This window comes from Pleurodeles waltl, chromosome 12, assembly GCF_031143425.1.
Source record: "Pleurodeles waltl isolate 20211129_DDA chromosome 12, aPleWal1.hap1.20221129, whole genome shotgun sequence".
In the NCBI taxonomy this organism is placed as follows: domain Eukaryota; kingdom Metazoa; phylum Chordata; class Amphibia; order Caudata; family Salamandridae; genus Pleurodeles; species Pleurodeles waltl.
In genome coordinates, this window is record NC_090451.1 from 707,017,037 (window position 1) to 707,037,324 (window position 20,288).

The window sequence follows — 20,288 nt, forward strand, 5'->3', positions numbered from 1 at the left end:
GCAAGGGGAAATTTTCCAGGACTTCCGTCAGGAGCGGACATCAACTGCCTGACCTCCCGTTTGGGTGGAAAATCTCTTTCTTGCAGTTGAACAGGAGTCATCAATTTGCAGGCATGAGAAGGATGACAAGCAGTGATAGGCCCTATGGTGATGACATTGTGACTTTTATTCTTTGCTTTGAAGTTATGCTATAATATAATCTAATCTATTTGCTGTGTACATTGCAATTGAGAAGTACTTTGATATATTTTGCTTTCATTGCTGTGACTACTTTTAAACGTGTGCTTCCAACCTACTAATCTCGTCTCTCAGGAACCTTGTGGTGAAGTAATAATAATAAATGTCTTCTTTAAACTAAGAAGTGCATTCCAGAGAAGTTTTGTCAGCTCGGTAATAAGATAAGGAAAGCAAAACATTTTGGCGTTAGTCGTCTGTCTGGGAGTCGAATTGGAGATTTGAGGTGCACGATTTAAAAGTGTAATTGTTTTTGTGGATAGAGAATTAAAGAAGCATGGCAGACCATGTTTGAAAATGCATGTGAAGTTAAACTGCCTTATGGTTCTGTGAGAAACATGTTTTCTTGTTTATCAGGACTTTGTGAGTCTTGGGATGAGTGCTTTGATAAAGCAAAAGTGTTTTCATATTTAGAAAATGTGCTTTTTGAAAGAAATTATGTTCCTTTTGTTCTTGACAGAAGGGTTTGGATACTTTTGTCTGCTTACAGAAAAATGCATGAGAGATGTAGGCAGTTAGAACATGAAAATAAGAATGTATGTGAGCAAATTAGCCAGAACAAATTGCTGCAAGATAAAACTGAAATTTATAAAGCTGTTGAAGGAGAATCTGGCTTTTCCCATTCCAGTAATGAGAAGGTTAAAAAAAGGTAGGGGCCAGTGTGAGCCTCTTGCACAGAGCGTAGATCTCCGTGTGCAGAGCAGCTCACGGTTGTTGGCAGTTGAAGTGCATTCCTTAAAAGATTACACTGAGCACAAAGTTGAGAATGTTATATTTAGACCGCTTTTGCAAAGTACGATGTGTAAAATTAATTCAGACAAGGCAGCACTACTGTCCCAAAATGTGCAGTTTCTGGGAATTCAGTGGAATCCAGAAAACAGACAAATGTTGACAAAGGTAAAACAAAAGATTTTAGAGTTTCTTACTATTTGCACTAAGCAAGAGACACCAAGTTTCATGAGCTTGTTTGATTTCTGTAAACAGTGTAGCCCTCATCTGAGTAAAATCTTAACACTTTGGTACAAAGTAACTAGGAAAAACATGAGTTTAAATGGAGTGAGAAGTAGCTGTGTGCTTTAGATTTGGCAAATGAAATAATGCAACAGACTTTAGGTATGTGTGCAGTGCAAGAGGGAAACACTGATTTACATCTAAATCATGAACAGGGGAGGACAAGGGTGCCGCTGGAACTTTGGATTAGAAAACTATGTGACTTTATGGAGCGCTGTACTCCTTTTGACTTGTTATTGGGCTCTAGTGAATACTGAGCAAATGACATTAAATGATAATGTAATTCTGAAACCTGAACTACCAATCATGCAGTGGGTGATGAGTTCACCTAAATCTCACAGTATAGGACACGCACATATCATACACTAGGGGCCAGATGTAGCAAAGGTTTTTACCCATTCTGTGTCTATGGGAAAAAGTGTTTGTACATATGGCCCTAGATCTGGTACATACAAAACAGGGCTAGAGTCACTGCAGCCCTACATGAACAGGTGTCACAAGCCCCTGTACAGGATGATGAGAGGGTGCAGGGGGTGCCACAGGTAAAAGAGTCACCAGTGAAATTGAGTGCACCATTTGAATTCTTGTCTCCTGAGGATAGAAAGCGTGTTTGTTTGACTAATAATTCATTGAAATGCATGAATACTAAAAGACAGTGGAAAGCAGTGTTATACAATCCAGTTACTGAAACGTTGTTGCCTACCACAGGAGAAGGAAAAAATAACTAATATGCAGGGTTGTACAATGTGTGTCAGACTTTAAGGCAAGAGCTGCTTGAGACATGTCATTTTTACACTGATTCTTGGTTCACTGCCAATGGATTAGCCATTTGGTTTTCCACATGGCTTGTAAATAACTGGTTCAGTTCCCTTGCAGATGTTAAAGCCAAAATTTCAGAGATAGAAGTGTCAACCCAGAATTCTGACTTGGTGGGGATGGCTAAGTGGGTGCACCAGAAATGTGGACATCGGGGAGAAAAAGCCACTTACAGGTGGGCAGAGATTAGAGAGCTGCACATTACCCTAGGTTTGATAAAAATGGTGATTTTGCAATGTCCTATTTGTCAGCACACACAACAGAAATCTGTCCCACAGACAGTCAACGATCAGCTAGGGAGAGGAAAGTTACCAGGACAGATATGGCAAATTGATCAGGTTTTAGGGCAAGTGATTGCTGCAGATTACCAAGTTGAAATCAAAGTTATTCTGATAACTAGAAGAGAATCCGATTCATTCATACAGATTGGAGACAGAATTGCCCAACTTGTCATAAGTGCAGTGAATGGAGGTTTGGTAAGGAAGGAGTCTGCCCCAGCCCTTCTGACAGTGCAAGGAAATGGAAGCTGTGGTGCAGCATATAAAAACCTCAGTGCTAAAGTGTGGGTTGAATCCCCAGGTGACCCTTCAGAACCTGCAGAAATTATAGCAAAGGGTCCCAACAATGTTCTGTTGATCATGAAACCAGGGCAGGACAAATGGGAACATATTCAAGATGACAAATGTTATTTGCAAGAAAAGTCATACTTTTTTCTTTTGCAGATCCTACCACGACTCACCACTGACCATGAGTGTGCTGTGTGATCTCCCTTCGGGTGTTTGCGTGTGGGGTCGGGAGAGGGACTGCACCCCCAACCTGAACCTGACTCATTAAAGTACAAACCCCATGGATCCATTTTGCGCAATTGGCGACCTTCAGTTCAAGTTCTACATGGGATCAATATAAAGTTTGTCAACTTGTTTGATCACATTCTTCCACTGGAACTAAGCAACACTGCCAGATAACTGTATGTTTTTCGTGTGGAAACCTGACTTTCACTTACATTCCAGCAAACCTTTCAGGTGGACCGTGTACCTTTATATGAGTAGAACTCATGCTACATCACCTTGCTGTTTTAGAGACACTATGGGGGTCATTCCGACCCCGGCGGTCAAGGACCGCCGGGGCCGGGGATGCGGGAGCACCGCCAACAGGCTGGCGGTGCCCCGCAGGGCATTCTGACCGTGGCGGTTTGGCCGCGGTCAGACCAGGAAAACCAGCGGTCTCCCTCCAGTTTTCCGCTGCCCTGGGAATCCCCAGCTGCGCCGCCATGGGGGATTCCGACCCCATCACCGCCAACCTGTTCCTGGCGGCTCCGACCGCCAGGAACAGGATGGCGGTGAGGGGTGTCGTGGGGCCCCTGGGGGCCCCTGCAGTGCCCATGCCAATGACATGGGCACTGCAGGGGCCCCCGTAAGAGGGCCCCACTTTGTATTTCAGTGTCTGCTTTGCAGACACTGAAATACGCGACGGGTGCCACTGCACCCGTCGCACATACCCACTCCGCCGGCTCCATTCGGAGCCGGCTTCCTCGTGGGGAGGGGTTTCCCGCTGGGCTGGCGGGCGGCCTTCTGGCGGTCGCCCGCCAGCCCAGCGGGAAAGCCAGAATGGCCTCCGCGGTCTTTCGACCGCGGAGCGGCCATATGGCGGCTCCCTCCAGGCGGGCGGCTCCCGCCGCCCGCGGGGGTCAGAATGACCCCCTATATAAGCTCCAGTCTTTTCACTGTAGATGTATCTGATTTGAAAGGTTATGAGATTAATGTGTTAATCCACTTCCATTGCTTTACAGTGATTGCTTTTATCATTCAAATCTGATTTGCTTATAATGTTTTTTTTGTTTGTTGTTGTTGTTTTTTTTTGTTTGTTTGAAATAAGAGGTATCTAAACAAAAGTTGTTGGTCATAGGGTGGAGATGTCATGCTCTTAATTGTGTTTGACCAATGACTTTGTGTTTCACCACTGCGCATATTAGTTGTTCAATGTTCATCAGTAGCACATTACATTCTGTATTCAGTTTAGCTGCCTACTGGCTTTATCGTGGCATTAGACATTATGGTGGTCATTACAACCCTGGCGGTCGGTGTTAAAGCGGCGGTAAGACCGCCAACAGGCCGGTGGTAAAAAAAATTGAATTACGAACGTGGCAGAAACCGCCAACATAGACAGCCACTTTAACACTCCGACCGCCACGGCAGTACAAACAAACACAGCGGCGGTCACCGCCAACAGACAGGAGGAGGACAATGTACCGCCCACAGAATTACAACAGTCCAATCCGCCACCTTTTCCGGGGCGGATTCACCGCAAACAAAAACACATCAGAAACAGGACTTCGAAGGGAAAACGCTCACCTCTGCACACCCCACGAGGAACCAGGACGCCATGGAACCAGAGCTCCAGATTTTTCCAGCCTTTATCCTCCTGCTCCTCTACCAGGAGCACGAACGCCGGCAGCGAAGACCACGGTGAGTACTGCACCTATGACACAGGGGAGGGGGGAGGGAAAAAACTGTGACACACACACGCAACACCCCCACCCTCACCCACTACAACACACACGCTAATACATCATGATACATCACAGTTACACCCCCCTATCCCCCGGAAGAATGCAAGGACAAAAGGAAATGAGTCGAATAATTGTGATATATTCAATTACATACATCAAAAATATTTACAAATATATACATTTATACTATATACAATTAAATATACCAAGAACACAAGTCCAAGGGAGTCCACCATCATAGTCCGTGGATCACTGGGCCCAAAAGGCATGGGCGAGGCCCACACAGGATACCCGAACAAGACGGAGAGAACATTGCATGGGCATCAGATAGAAATAAAACAGGCACCTCAGGGGGAAGGGAAAGGGTGGGCACCTCAGCCGGTTGAGTGCACAACGCCAAATCCACGAGGGGGCCCCATGCCCACTGTGCAATCCTGGGGAGTGCAAAGCCACAGTCTCTCAAGTCTCTACAGTGGGTGGTTTGCCCAATGTAAAATCCTGGGGAGTGCAAAGCCACAGTCTCTCAAGTCTCTACAGTGGGTGGTTTGCCCACTGTTCAATACTGGGGAGTGCAAAGCCACAGTCTCTCAAGTCTCTACAGTGGGTGGTTTGCCCACTGCTATATCCTGGGGAGTGCAAAGCCACAGTCTCTCAAGTCTCTACAGTGGGTGGTTTGCCCACTGTACATTCCTGGGGAGTGCAAAGCCACAGTCTCTCAAGTCTCTACAATGGGTGGTTTGCCCACTGTACAATCCTGGGGTGTGCAAAGCCACAGTCTCTCAAGTGGATGTCAATCTCCACTGGTTTTAGAGGGGACCTTGTTTCCAGAGTGCTTCATCCTGCCAAGGACTGAGGTAGTGGATGTCAATCTCCACTGGTTCTGGAGGGGGCCTTGGCAGCTGTGCTTGTGGCGGTGGTGTCCTTGGCAGCGGTTCAGCTGCTGGGGGTCCTGTCTGTGGCAGTGGGGCTGCTGGCGGTCGCCTCCTGGGCAATGGGGCTGCTGGCGGTCGCCTCCTGGGCATCGGGGCTGCTGCTGGCGGTCCTGTCTGGGGCAGTGTGGCTGCTGGTGGTCGCTTCCTGGGCAGTGAGGCTGATGGTAGTCTTCTCCGCCGTGCTGATCTTCCCAGACTTGCCGGTTTTCTTGTGCCCCTTCCCCACCTTGGAAGGTGTCGCAGCTGACTCCACAATCCCAACTGTACCCCTGGGAGCGGCTTTGGTGGCTGGTGTCTTCCCCCTCTCCCGCCGGGCACTGGCCAACTTTTGATGCTTGACAGGTGGGGGACTGTCCGTGCTGTGGCTCCTTGCCACACTGCCTGCCCTGCTGCCTGGTGCACTCCATAATCCGGTGACTACTGGCACCACTGGTCCCGCCAATGTTGTGGCTAAGGTGCTAGGTTGGGACCTGTAGAGTCGGGCCCTAGGAGACTGACGGGGTGGGGGAGGTGAGGGAAAGAGGTCAAGGTTGGACAGGAAAAGTTTCTTAGGAACACTGGGACGGGTAGATGGAGGGGGTTTGGGAGTGGAGGAAGAGGTAGTGGTCTTATGAGGTGTACGTTTGCGGACTTTGGGTGAAGGTGCATGGGCTGGGGGCTGTCGTGAGGTGGATGGCTGCTGGGTGGGTGTGTTGCTGCGTTTGTGTACCTTGGGAGGTGGCCTCACAGACACAATGGGAGAGGACACAGGGGACGTGTGAATGGTAGTGGGGGTGGTGACTGCACGTGAGCAGGGTGTGGTGGTGGGTGTGCTGGTGATGGAGATAGTGGCTGAAGATGTAGTGCATGCAGGTGTGAGTGGAGACGAGACAGGGAGGGAGGAGGGAGACGAGGAGGAGGGGGACACAGTGGAGGCAGTGGATGTTGGTATGTCTGCATGCGTCTGATGCTTGCGTGAGTGCCTGTGGGATGTGTGGTGCTTATGTTTGTCTGAGCTTCCTTTGTGTGTTGAGGTGTGTGCATGCTGGTCTGATGGTGTGCTTGGGATAGGGTGAGGTACATGAGTGTGGGTCTGGGTGGAGGAAGTTGGAGGGGGGAGGCTAGAGACAGGGACAATGGCTGCCATCAGTGCTGAGGCCAGAGTCTGAAAAGCTCGCTGAAGGGCTGCCTGACCAGAATGAATGCCCTCCAGGAATGCATTGGTTTGTTGCAACTGCCTCTCTACACCCTGGATGGCATTCAAAATGGTAGACTGCCCAACAGTGAGGGACCTGAGGAGGTCAATGGCCTCCTCACTGAGGGCAGCTGGGGTGACAGGGGCAAGGGCTGACGTGCCTGGGGCGAAGGTGATGCCCACCCTCCTGGGTGAGCAGGCACGGAGCAAAGGCTGAGGGGCTGCTGGGAGGGCGGTGCTGGTGTGTGGGGGTGGCGGCTGTACCTGTAGATGCGGGGGCACAGATGGGGCCACCACCGGAAGGGAGATCCCATCAGAGGAGGAGTCCGTATCGCTGGTGTCAGCTCCTGTCCCCGCAATGGAGCTCCCCTTGCCCTCCGTCCCACTGGTGAATTCGGAGTCCGTAGTGTCGCCCTCCAGGGCCATGTGGGATGCAGCTCCCTCCTGCTCCGGTGCTACTGCTCCTCCGCCTGATGATGCTAATGCACACAAGTACAGGGAGACCACAAAAAGGGGGGGGAGACAGAAGAAAGACATGTTGAGTGCATGCAATACCGCTACCGTTGGCGGACACAACAGACACCGAAACCCCCTGCACTACGCTGCGCACTTGGGGTCCACTATTCAATCCCTGGGACATGGCTTACAAGGCTATGACTGATTTCTGCACACATGGATGTCACAGGAGCCTGACTAGGTGTAGTTGGCACTGTACCCAGGTGGGGTGGGGTGCCACAGGGTCAGCCTGAAAAAGGGGACTTAACTAGCAAACTCGCCCTGGCCTAGGGGAACCCACAGCCCACTTCCCCCACCCAGACACCTACAATGCGCGCTGAATGAGAGTGTACTCACCCCCTTGTTGCTGCTGTGATGCCCTCAAGCGCCCATAAACTGTAAACTTCGCACTTGTATAGCGCACTACTCACCCATTAGGGTCTCAAGGCGCTGTACGCATACCGCTGTAGAACCCCTCCTGGCTTTTCTCTGTGAGGCGCCCACTCCTGGACAGTCCCAGGGTGAAGCCAGGCATCAAAGCGCTGTGAGGGCCATTGTGGAGATTAAGCAAGCTATTGCCCAGAGTTACAGAGTGGGACCCATTAATTAAATTAGGCACGAGGCAAGAATTATCTGGTCCTAGGAAATTGAGCCCAAGACCCACCGAGGTGGAAATTGAACCCTGGTCCCGGGCCATATCTCTGCATCAGGGTACTGGAGTAACCTGAACATCAGGGGGGTCATGGTGCGCCGGGCACTCCTCCCACCTGGGATGCCATCCCCAGCTGGGCCTCCGCCGTCTTCTTGCTCGAGCGGCGAATGTCCTCCCATCTTTTCCGGCAGTGGGTGCTTCGTCTGTGGTAGACCCCCAGGGTCCGGACTTCCTTGGTGATGGCACGCCAAATATCCTTCTTCTGGTGGGCGCTGACCTACAGGAATTGTACAGGGGAAAAAGAGAAGTTATTACCAACTGCACCGTCACAGTCATTGGCCGCATCCCTACCCTTGCCATGTGGCACATGCACTCACCGTCGTTTAATGCATGCCTCATTCTCCCCCCCCCCTTATCTTTCATCCACACCATTCCACACAGGCATTGCCCATACAGCATGCTAACAGTGTACTTACCTGTTTGTATGGAGGACCGTAGAGTAGCGTGTACTGGGGGAGGACCCCATCCACGAGTTTCTCCTGTAGTGTAGCCATTTTTAGTGTAGCGTTATGCATGTTAGGTTTACATATTAGGCCTCTGTGCACCATTTTATTTCGCCTCACACTGTTATTTTACAATAACCAGTTTTACGGTCTTGTTTTATTCTTTCTATCACACTGTTTAGCCTAGTTCAGCTCTGTGTTCGCTAACACTGCATTCTTTCTCACCCTGTGCGTCAGTCAAGGCTACAGTCTGGTACATTGCCGGTACACGTGATAGAAGTTTAGTCTATGGTGTTCGTAGACGATACACATCCTTACGTAGGGACCTCTTCTTAGAATGTCTGCGTGTTAGTTATAAAATCACTTTCTAGTCCTAGTACAGGCAGAGGGAGATTCCGACCAGGAACCTACAACTAGATGCTGACTGCCCCATTGCAGATGCTGATACAGCTTACAGGCCTTTGCTCAGGTATGAGGGTTGATGTCCTCCCGGGGGAACCTGAAAGGCAGGCTTAGAGCTTCCCATGCTGTGCTCATAATATAACTTAGAGAGAACTTAATATAGTTGCACTATGATAGCCTTATTCTTGTGCTTCACTATCATCGTTACTATTTTCATCCTACTGTGTTGTTTCGTTCTGGTTATCGCAGCTCATGCCTTACTATATAAAATGCAGTTGTTTTATTAAACCAATCTTTAAAACTTAAACTGCCTTTCTCATTTTTATATGATACCGTATGAGAGCACCGGTTGTGACCTGAGTGACCACGACTTCCCTGGGAAGTAATAAGATGTCATGCGCTCGGCTGCCCAATTGTCCCTTCCCTTCGGGAGATATAAGGCATTGCTAGTTAGCCGGAGCATAACCCGGATTTGGGGTGACAAGTGTCCTTCAACGTGGGTCAGACTTAGTACCTCACACTGTGAACAATCTTGCCGCCCAAAAATACAGTAGTCTTATTAGGATAATGAGAGCCTACGCGACATGGCGCTGCCAACGTTTGGTCTGGCTCTAATTTTCGGGTCCCCCGGTATGTCTCGGTCTCATATAATATAATGATCCATCGGTTCCGTATACGGAGATGTCCTTGGTGCTGAGGTCTTCCGCCACCGTTGCATAGGTGACCCTATTTTCAGGGATGGTTGTTCAAGCTTGAACCTTAGAAAGGAAATAAACAAATCCCCTTTTGGTGTGCCTTCTCTGATTTCGTGGTGCTTAGCTGATGGCGAATCCCCAGGTAAAACAAATTGCTCTTAATATGAGACAGCTGCTCACGGCACATTTGCTAGCACACGGCCTTACGGCCCAGGGTGGTCCAGTCACGTTTGTGGTGGATGCCCACGCAGCCTATAGAACAGAACTTTTCTACTCTTGGGTCACATTTCCAGCAGTTGATGGGAACACACATGCATTCCATACATATACAGCAGCGAATGCGCCTGGACAATACAGGGCGTACGCATATTCAGAGATACCTCTATCTTATCAAGACCATAATAATTGGCTTGATGGCGCCCTACCCCATACAATATTACCAGTAAGGTTAGGTCCCCTGAGCAATGACGGTCCGACCTGGCCTTTATTGGCCACCTAAACACCACATCCTGCGGCTGCGAATATGGCGGTGGTTGAGGTTCGACACTTATATACTGACTTAACGGCAATATATTGACGCTTAGTACAATTTGTGATGCAGACACTAAATACAAACCCAGCGCGTGCTGCTCCAGCGCAACCACACGCAGTAACACCAGGTATTAATCCGGTGACTGTACATTCCATTATGGGTAAGGTCCCAGCCAAACGAGAGGAGACTCAGTTTTGGCTGGCACAGAAAATTAATATGCTGTAGGCGGTATTTCCCCATACGGACCTCAGGACAAAAATAGGATATTAACCATGTGTTTACTCTTTGGGATGGTTCCCACAGTGGAACTTTGTAATACATGGGACACAGTGTTTGCCACGCTCTATACCACGGCACACGGTACACCTACACTGGCTAACCTACCGGAAGTGCTTTAACAGATTCAAGATGAGTACGGGGCTGCCCCGGCCTTAGATTTAGGGATGCAACTGATAGGCAATTTTGCCACGGTTTCTTCAATGATCCTATGCAATCTTAAAGAGGAAGCAGTTGTGCTTGCAGTGCGCATGCGTCTTCGTGACGTTCCGCAACAAGATCAGGAGCGGTAACTGCCTAAAATAATAGCAGAAACATATTCCAGTATTGGTTGAGATAGCCTGGGGGCTAGACCACAAAAACCTCATATTCAGGGGAAGATTACTAAAGATAGTACAAAACAGCAGCCTGAGGGTACTAAGAAGCGCTGGGAGAAAAAACAACAAACACCTAAAAAGGAGAGGGGAGAATCTCCGCTTACGGAGACCCCGCAGAACAGATATAATCTCAGAAATAGGGATAATATTAAGACGCCTGATAGATATCAATATTCTGATACACGCCAATCTCGTTCCTTTCAGGACTCATCGGAAAAGAGAAATGAGAGAGGTGGGCGGTCAGAGCGGAGACCAGAGTACGTGAAGCCGAGATAGGACTCACAACGCTCTTCTGAGGTTTCTGTCAAGAAGGAAGAGAAACCAGTACAACAAAAACAACAGTTTAAAAAAAAAAGGTGGCAGCAGTGTCAGTTAGACATGCCACTCAGGAAGAGGGTTCTCTTGAAGAACAAGACATGGGCTCTAGCTCTGCTAGACAGCGCAGCAGAGGTCACAATAGTTCGCCGGAATCTTCTAGAGCATCTGGAGGTGAAAGCAACTGATGACTTCATCCACGTAGAAACAGCAGACATGCGTATCTCCGAACCCGATAGGGTGTACACGGTAACTTAACTTTACAGTTGGAAGGGGATATTGAACGCACTATACACGCAATCTTTTGAGATCGTGTAGTTAAGATATATGAAATTTTGCTGGCTGAGCAGGATTGGCCACCAGATTTTGTCCGCACCTACCCAGCTGGGGAGGGAGTTATTAGACCTTCCTTCTCGCCCCTTGTTCCGGAGGAACTCGATGAGTCCTATTCTATGAAATGGGCTCTTGCACAGGCACCCGCGTTATATCGAAATCACGTGGGGTGGGATAGGGATTCTCCATATCATGTAATTCTTATTAAAGGTGAGCCTCAACCACAACTGCAGTATCCCATCAAACATGAAGCCAGGGCACCAGTGAGAGAAATACTTACGCAATTAGAATACCAGGGGGTAATTGAACCCTGTGTCTCACCGATGAATAATCCCTTATTCCCTGTAGTTAAACCAGACCATTCGTATTGAATAGTCTTAGACTACAGACATCTGATTGGACATACACGCACATATGCTATACAAAATTCACATAGCACTGCACTAATGAGCAACATTGTGCGGAAGAAATATAAAACAACCTTGGATATCTCGAATGGACTCTTCTGCCATAATATAGCTCCTGAAAGCAGGGATTTAACCAGCTTTAGCGCACTAGGCTGCCAGAAAAATTCTGCCGTTTGCCTCAGGGGTATAAGAACAGCCCAGGACTGTTTACAGCTCGTGTGACTGATATTTTGCACGAGCTCGACCCTGAAGCGTTGTCATATGTGGATAATATATATCTCACGGATGACGAGTTGCTACAAAATTTAAGACAGGTAGCCCACATTGTTGTCGGATTTGCCGAAATCGGCTACAAATTTAACTTCAAAAAATCGAAAATTGCCTTCCTCAGCATCATATTCCTGGGATATGAGCTGTCGAGTGAGGGCAAGAGCCTAGCGCCACAATTTTTAGAAAAATGTGCACAATTGCAACCACCAAATACGATTAAGAAACTCCAATCATTGTTGGGCTTTCTACATTTTGGCAGAACATACATGCCTGATTATGTACACGCATAAAACCTTTATATGAATTATTAAGTCCTGATTTTTCAAGTAAATTCTGGACAATTGAACATACACATACTCTTCGGGAGTTACAAGCAGATATGCTAGGAGCGAAACATCTACACACACGGGACAATAGGACACATTTGGTCATCAGGGTGATAGCTGGGGCCATTAGGTTTACTTATGTCACATTTAATGAAGGTGAGACAGTCCCCATAGCATACAAGTCACACTTGTATTCAGCTGTCGAGCAACGATTTGCACCCACAGAGAAAATTCTCACTGCTGTACAGATGGCTGTTCTTAAAGAAAGACCTCTGGCCCAGGGAAAATTTTTTTGGGCGTTTCTCCTGTTCCTGCCCTTGAGGCTGTTACAAAAGCTAGCGTTACGAACGCAAAAGCACTCCACCCAAGATGGATACAATGGGCCACGTCATTGACAGCCACTGATGTAGACTACATTTTTGACCCAAAGTTACAAATTCAGGAATTTCTACAATATGAAGTTGAATATCCAGTTCCCACTGACACATTACCTATTGCCCAATATCAGGTAGTCATGTACACCGATGGCTCTGCGCAACCAGCGATAGGAACAAAACATCAATATTCTGCTGCGTGTGCAGTAGTGAGCGGCTATATGGAGGGGGAGAAATTCTGCCCCCAACATACTTATACCCAGACCTTAGGGGATTGTACTGCACAATTGGCTGAGTGGCTGAGCTAAAAGCTCTACTAATGGCACTGGAACATACGGATCCGACGCAGTACACACTGATTGTTTGTGATTCGTATTATTGTGTCCAGTCTTTTAACGATTACTTACATTACTGGCGCTTGAATGGGTTCAGAGATTCAAAAGGCAACACCATTAAACACAGACTACTGTAGGGGGAAGGTAGCAGACCTGAAAGAGACGCTACCCAAAGTCCATGTTGTGCATACACTTGGACACCAGCGCGTTGGAATACACGTGCTGTTAATACTTTGGCTGATAACGCCGCAAAGTCGGCAGTGGCAGTTGCCACTGTAGCTGCAGTGACTAGTTCGAGTACCAAACTAGATACGGAGATTTTGGCTGCATAAGAGCTACTGTTGATGGTAAGCCTTATCCAAAAGGATTTCTGAATAAATATCAATATTTTATGGGAAGTATGCTGAACGCTGAAGTTAAAATTCCTGGCGTAGGCGTAAGTGACATCCCCAATAAAAATGTAAGACCACGATTGATTAAAGCAGCGCATGAGAGGGTGGCATCTGCACATGCAGGCGTGGCAGCTACAATTTCACTATTACAGGCCCGCTACTGGTGGCCTGGTCTCCATAAAGAGGCCAAGCAGTATGTCATTTGTTGTGACATCTGTCAACAAATTAAAGTTTCAACAGCTAAGCACCCTCCACAGACACCCCTCTTAATCTCAAACAGACCATTACAATGTGTGTACTTGGATCATTGTGGTCCATTAACACCGGATAGTGCATGCAAATATATCCTAGTCAATGTTGATTCTTGCTCCAGATTTGTGTGGGTGTGGCCACAACACTCGGACTGTTATTAAAGATTTGCGAGTCTTTGTCGCTATATATGCAGTTGCGGCATTCCATTCGGACCAGGGCCCGGCTTTCGCCTCAAGGGCATTCAGGGACACCATGGCTTCGTTGGGGGTCCAGCTCCAGTACTCATCTCGATTTCATCCCGAGGGAAATTCTGTTGCGGAGCGATTAAACCGCGATTTAAAGCAATCCTTAACAGCCAGAGTCTTAGGTACGGGTCGTAGTTGGCTAGCCCACCTGTATGGAGTTCAGAGAGCACTAAATAACCTGCCTAGAAGGTCCCTGGGGGATCGTACTTCATATGAGTGCCTGTTCGGAACACAAAGGTTTTTTCCGGATCTTGATGGTCCTGGTGTGGTGGCGGCGGAGACACCTTTTGACATAAATGATTGTGTCACTGTTTTACAGGAATTATAGCAGTTCCGTGACGATAACTCTTCTGAAAGTGCTGCCTCCACGGGAATCAAGGATGTGCCAGTAACAACTACCGGCTAGATTCCCAGGGTTGGGGATCTTGCGCGTGAAAAGGTTGCAGTAAAACAATAATTTGGCCCTTCTTATCGTGCACCAGTCCATGTGTTGGGGATACACGGCACGAGAACTGTGATTCTGCCACCGTTGCCAGGTGCCAAAGAAAATCGCTTTGTTTCCATTGACAATGTCAAGTTACAACATGTGGCCGATTCTACACAGCCGACCAAGAGGAACTTCCAGTAGTTCCCGAATCCCTGTCACTACTGCAGAAGACGTTCCGCTTCAAGTTGTTTATACCAACACTGTTGCCTCTCCGAGCTTGGGGAGGGTGGATGATGATCTTGCATTAGTTCCATTAACAACGACCAATTTAGAAACATTTGATCGAGTCACCATGAATACGGACGTGACGGATGGTGCTGCCTACACGATACTGTTGTGAGAAACACTAACTCCTCCACTGACCACGGCAACGCCTTTTGCACGAAATGTCTGGTTATTTTGCCGACAACAACGATGGTCTATCAGACTCGTTTGCCTCTTCAACTACTGACCTGTCAGGTCCATGTAAGCTGATGCGTTGGCTTAAAGATATGTATTTTGTTTTTCCATGGAACTATCTCTGGCTTTCATTGACTGTGCTTGCGTTTTTTCTTTGGATTGGGTTTGTCATTACCTTTTTTTTGTTGATACATGGTCATTTTTTTCCTGAGAGATCAGCGGTTGAGCAGGTGGAAGAGGTGTTGAAACCACATTTTTCCTCACATAGGGTTCGAAGAGACTTGCCCTTTGTGAACATTTCTGCAGTACCAATTCCTGATGGGATTGTGTGGGATAAAGTAATGTTTGATATATACGATCCCACTGAGATAATTCAAATACCGTATGTACTAAAATTGTCTATGAATCATATAGCAATACCAGGCATTGTATCTGATGATTGGGATGTGAAAACAGTTGACTCAGTGATGACAGAATTGCAATATTACCCTGTCTATGAAAATGAAGATGTTTACCAGTTTAGAGACAATTATGGTGACATGTTTTGCTATACTTATTATGGGCACCATTTCATACATAGAGCGAGTATTCCCAAGACGATATTTGACTATACGCAATGGGAACATTGCCCAACTCCCCCGTATGGAAGTTCCAAAATTTATTTTGATAAATTTACGTATTTTTCTGGGCACCATCAAAAGAATGCTTAGTCGTATTACTTTAAATTAACTCCGACTAAAGATAAACAAATGTTATTGACCAACACAAAATTTATATATTCTGATTCCTTTATTTCCTGGTTCTCAATTGAGGGTTATGAATATTGGTCAGAAAATGTTGATTTGAAAAGTGTTTGGGGAACAAAGAATTGGCAAATTAAGGGTAGAGAAACACTGTTTAGAGCATGTCTTATTCCCGTTCATTTTTTTTTTTTAATGAAACTGTACAGCAGACCAGCTGCTTGGGTTTAGCTACAATCAGAGAATTAAACCTGCCCAGTATACCTGTCCCTGCAAAATTTAGTAACTGGCAAAAGTCGGCAGTGAATGTGAGACTTCAGTCAGGCATTCGATGATCTGTAAGCAGCTGTCCTTGCATGGGGCGTGTAATGCCTCGGTTGCAAATTTGGCTTGCTATCTGAAGGGAGTTCTAGTCCCCTTGATTAAACGCACGTTCCAGGTGCTTTCAAACGGCAGCTACGTCCTCCTCAATAGTGAAGACTGTTGTGGTATGCGAGCCAGAATAGTTTACGTTGTTTCGGTCACTAAGGTCGTTACTTGCTGCGGGAACGTCTTGTTTCCCCCCACTAGTATTAGGGAGGTAGCAGATATTTGGCCTCACATTGCTACTTCCAAGGTGAATTTTGACAATTTAAGCAGACTGAAAGCTTTGTTGTTTCAGAAGCATGTGGCCCTTACATCTGCATGCAAGACCTACGCACTTCAAGTGGCAAGGTCATCGGCGGAAATACAGTCCCTGTTAAATACCAACTTTCCAAGCCACTTTGGTGAACTCGTGGGACGTATATTTAATGCATCCAGCACGGCTGGACTAGCACATTTTTTCAAAGCCGATGGTGTTGGTTTCGTTCATACCTTTTCTTCCATATTCGGTTTAATACCTTCGGCTATTCATTCAATTTTCAGAAGCATTTTTGGAGGATTTCCGATAACTTTGGCTATATTGGCCGGCATTTTACTATTGCTGTTGTTTTTACACAATGGCTGTCCCGTCGCTTCGAGGACGAATGTGGGCGCTCCCATCAGCGCAGCTGTGTCATGAACGCATGATTCAGTACTTTGGAGCAACACTCCTGGAACATTTGAGGTGTGACTGGTCTCTGTCATTCAGACCGGTTTTGGATTGTGTGCAGCCCGTGTTTTGGTGCTGTTGGTGCTCTTTTGAACATGCACTGGACATCTGTCTCTCACAGCAACGCCCCCCAGTGGTTGATGCTGATCTGTTGATGTTCCCGATGAGGGCTCATTACCAGACATGCGCACTGCAGCTGCATTTGCTTAGAGAAGCTCAATACGAGATACCCTTCCTGGGGGAAGCTGATGTTCGCTCGTTTATAGGCACTGCACGGGATGCCGCCTTGGTGGCTACTGAGGCTTTGGAACACACCTGCTCCCTGCTAGTCTTCGGCGTGGATTTTCCAGTTTTGTCATCTACCGAAGTGGCGAATCTCCTGCTTTCCGTGACAACTGCTTAAATTGGACGTATTCTAAATTGACATTATCCCTTGAATTCGGCATTTGGCCGCATGCTCCTTTTTCAAATTGCGAAATTCCTATGCTTATGTGTCCTCTTAACTTGTTGAAATTGGATAGGGTTTTACTTATATTTATATTTTAGCATAAGGGCATTATTTAGCTTTTGCTTAAACCACTTTCTACCGACAAGGGGAGGGTGTAGTGTAGCCATTTTCAGTGCCATTTTTAGTGTAGCGTCATGCACGTTAGGTTTACATATTAGGCCTCTGTGCACTTTACCCTAGACACATTTTATTTCGCCTCACACTGTTATTTTACAATAACCAGTTTTAGGGTCTTTTTTATTCTTTCTATCACACTGTTTAGCCTAGTTCCGCTCTGTGTTCGCTAACACTGCATTCTTTCTCACCCTGTGCTTCAGTCAAGGCTACAGTCTGGTACATTGCCGGTACACGTGGTAGAAGTTTAGTCTCTGGTGTTCGTGGACGATACACATCCTTACGTAGGGACCTCTTCTTAGAACGTCTGCGTGTTAGTTGTAAAATCACTTTCTAGTCCTAGTACAGGAAGAGGGAGATTCTGACCAGGAACCTACAACTAGATGCTGACTGCCCCGTTGCAGATGCTGATGCAGGTTACAGGCCTTTGCTCAGGTATGAGGGTTGATGTCCTCCCGGGGGAACCTGAAAGGCAGGCTTAGAGCTTCCCATGCTGTGCTCATAATATAACTTAGAGAGAACTTAATATAGTTGCACTATGATAGCCTTATTCTTGTGCTTCAGTCTCATTGTTACTATTTTAATCCTACTGTGTTGTTTCGTTCTGGTTATAGCAGCTCATGCCTTACTGTATAAAATGCAGTCATTTTATTAAACCAATCTTTAAAACTTAAACTGCCTTTCTCATTTTTATGAGACCGTATGAGAGCACCGGTTGTGACCTGAGTGACCACGACTTCCCTGGGAATTAATAAGATGTCATGCGCTCGGCTGCCCAATTGTCCCTTCCCTTCGGGAGAGATAAGGCACTGCTAGTTAGCCGGAGCATAACCCGGATTTGGGGTGACAGGGGTCCTTCACCGTGTGTCAGACTTAGTCCCTCACACTGTGAACGATCTTGCCACCCAAAAATCCAGTAGTCTCCTTAGATTATGAGAGCCTACGTGACACTCCAACTCCTCCGTGCTGAAGGCAGGAGTCCCTTCCCCAGACGCACAAGCCATTGTCTCTTCCAGACTGAGGTCACAGCAGCACTTGCAGTATAGGTCCTCTCCTGTCGAAGATCAGGTATCAAGTGATTGAACAGATAGAAAAAGACGGTCACGTCCGCAGCGTAGCGTCACCGCCGGCGTACATCGTCATTGGCTCCTGGGACCCATAGGGTCCAATGTTAACCAATGCAGAATTGCGCCTCGGTCTTCAACCGCCTACCGCAACGGTGTACAACGCCAGCGCAGTTACCTCATATCCCATTGTCCCACTTTACAGGTCAGGCAGCCGCCATTTCAGGGGCCCACGTGGTTTTATTTTTTACTGCGTCACACATACCTGGGCCTTGGCTCAGCACTCCTTATGAATAGTTTTCTGAGTAAGCTGTGTTTACGTACTTCAGAGTTGGTTGACTCTGTGCTTGCTGTTCTCCTCCATAGGCACCGTCCGCTGGGGCATGTGAGGAGATGGCGGCATCCTCCGGTGTACAGACCGCTGGTGGACCTGTCGACAATGGAGGAAAGACATGCGATCATCACTTACAGGCTTGATCGTGCCACAATCCCCGAACTGTGTGCACAGTTGGAGCCAGACCTAATCTCAGCTATCCGCCATTCCACAGGAATCCCCCTCAAGTGCAGGTGCTGTCAGTACTCCATTTCCTTGCAAGCTGGTCATTTCAAACAACAGTGGCCATAGCATCAGGGATGTCCCAGCCTATGTTTTCCAACGTGTTGTCCGGAGTGTTGCCTGCCCTGCTGAAACACATGCAGAGCTACATCGTTTTCCCTCAGGTGGAGGATTTGCCTACAGTGAAAGGTGACTTCTATGCCCTGGGGCATATCCCTAACATTATAGGTGCCATTGATGGGACACATGTGGCCTTGGTCCCCCCACGCAGGAGGGAACAGGTGTACAGAAACCGGAAGAGTTACCATTCCATGAATGTGCAGATGGTGTGTTTGGCAGACCAGTACATCTCCCATGTTAATGCCAAATTCCCTGGCTCAATGCATGACGCTTACATCCTGAGGAATAGCAGCATCCCTTATGTGATGGGGCAACTCCAGAGGCACCGTGTGTGGCTATTAGGTACGCACCTGGAACCAAATCAGTGGGAATAGTTGTCTGGGTCTGGGGATATCCCTAAGACTTAGTGCGTGTCTAACAGTTGTCCCTCGCCTTTTGCAGGTGACTCTGGTTACCCCAACCTGTCATGGCTACTGAACCCAGTGAGGAATCCCAGGACAAGGGCAGAGGAACGCTACAATGAGGCCCATGGGCGAACTAGGAGGATTATAGAGCGGACCTTCGGCCTCCTGAAGGCCAGGTTCCGGTGCCTCCATATGACAGGTGGTTCCCTATTCTACTCACCAAAGAAGGTGTGCCAGATCATCGTGGTCTGATATATGCTTCACAACTTAGCTTTGCGACGACAGGTGCCTTTTCTGCAGGAGGATGGTCCAGATGGAGGTATTGTGGCAGCTGTGGAGCCTGTGGACACTGAAGACGAGGAAGCAGAAGAAGAGGACATCAACAACAGGAACTCGGTGATCCTGCAATACTTCCAGTGAGACACAGGTAAGAAGACAAACCTGCCTGCTACATGTACTTTAACACTCCTACCTCTCTACTGTCTGTCCTTTTCACCCAGTGTATGGTCACTGAGTTTTCACTTTCCCTTACGATTTCACAGATGTGGGTCCCACTGTGTAACATCTGTTTTGTTTCCCATTGGACTAGAGCTGTGTGACATAGGTATGTTGACATTACATTTGAAAGAGCATTTTGTCACTGTAATTGCTAATACACTAATTTGAAATCACAGACAGACTCCAGATTGTTTTGTGCTTTAAGGGTGTTTATTTAAGTGCTCAATATAGGAGGGGTTGTAAAATGGTGAGGGGTGATGGTGGAGGAATGTCCATGGCAGAGTCCAAGCTATTAGTCTCACAGGTGCATTGTCCAAAGGGGCATAGGAAGAGGAGCTGGGGCAGTTTGAGGATGGACAGGGTGACAAGGTGGGACAAAAGGATGACAATCAGGGTGGTCTCATTTCTTGGCGGGGGTCTTGGCATCATTCTCTGTCTTTGTCCTGGATCTCAGGGACCGTTTGCGGGG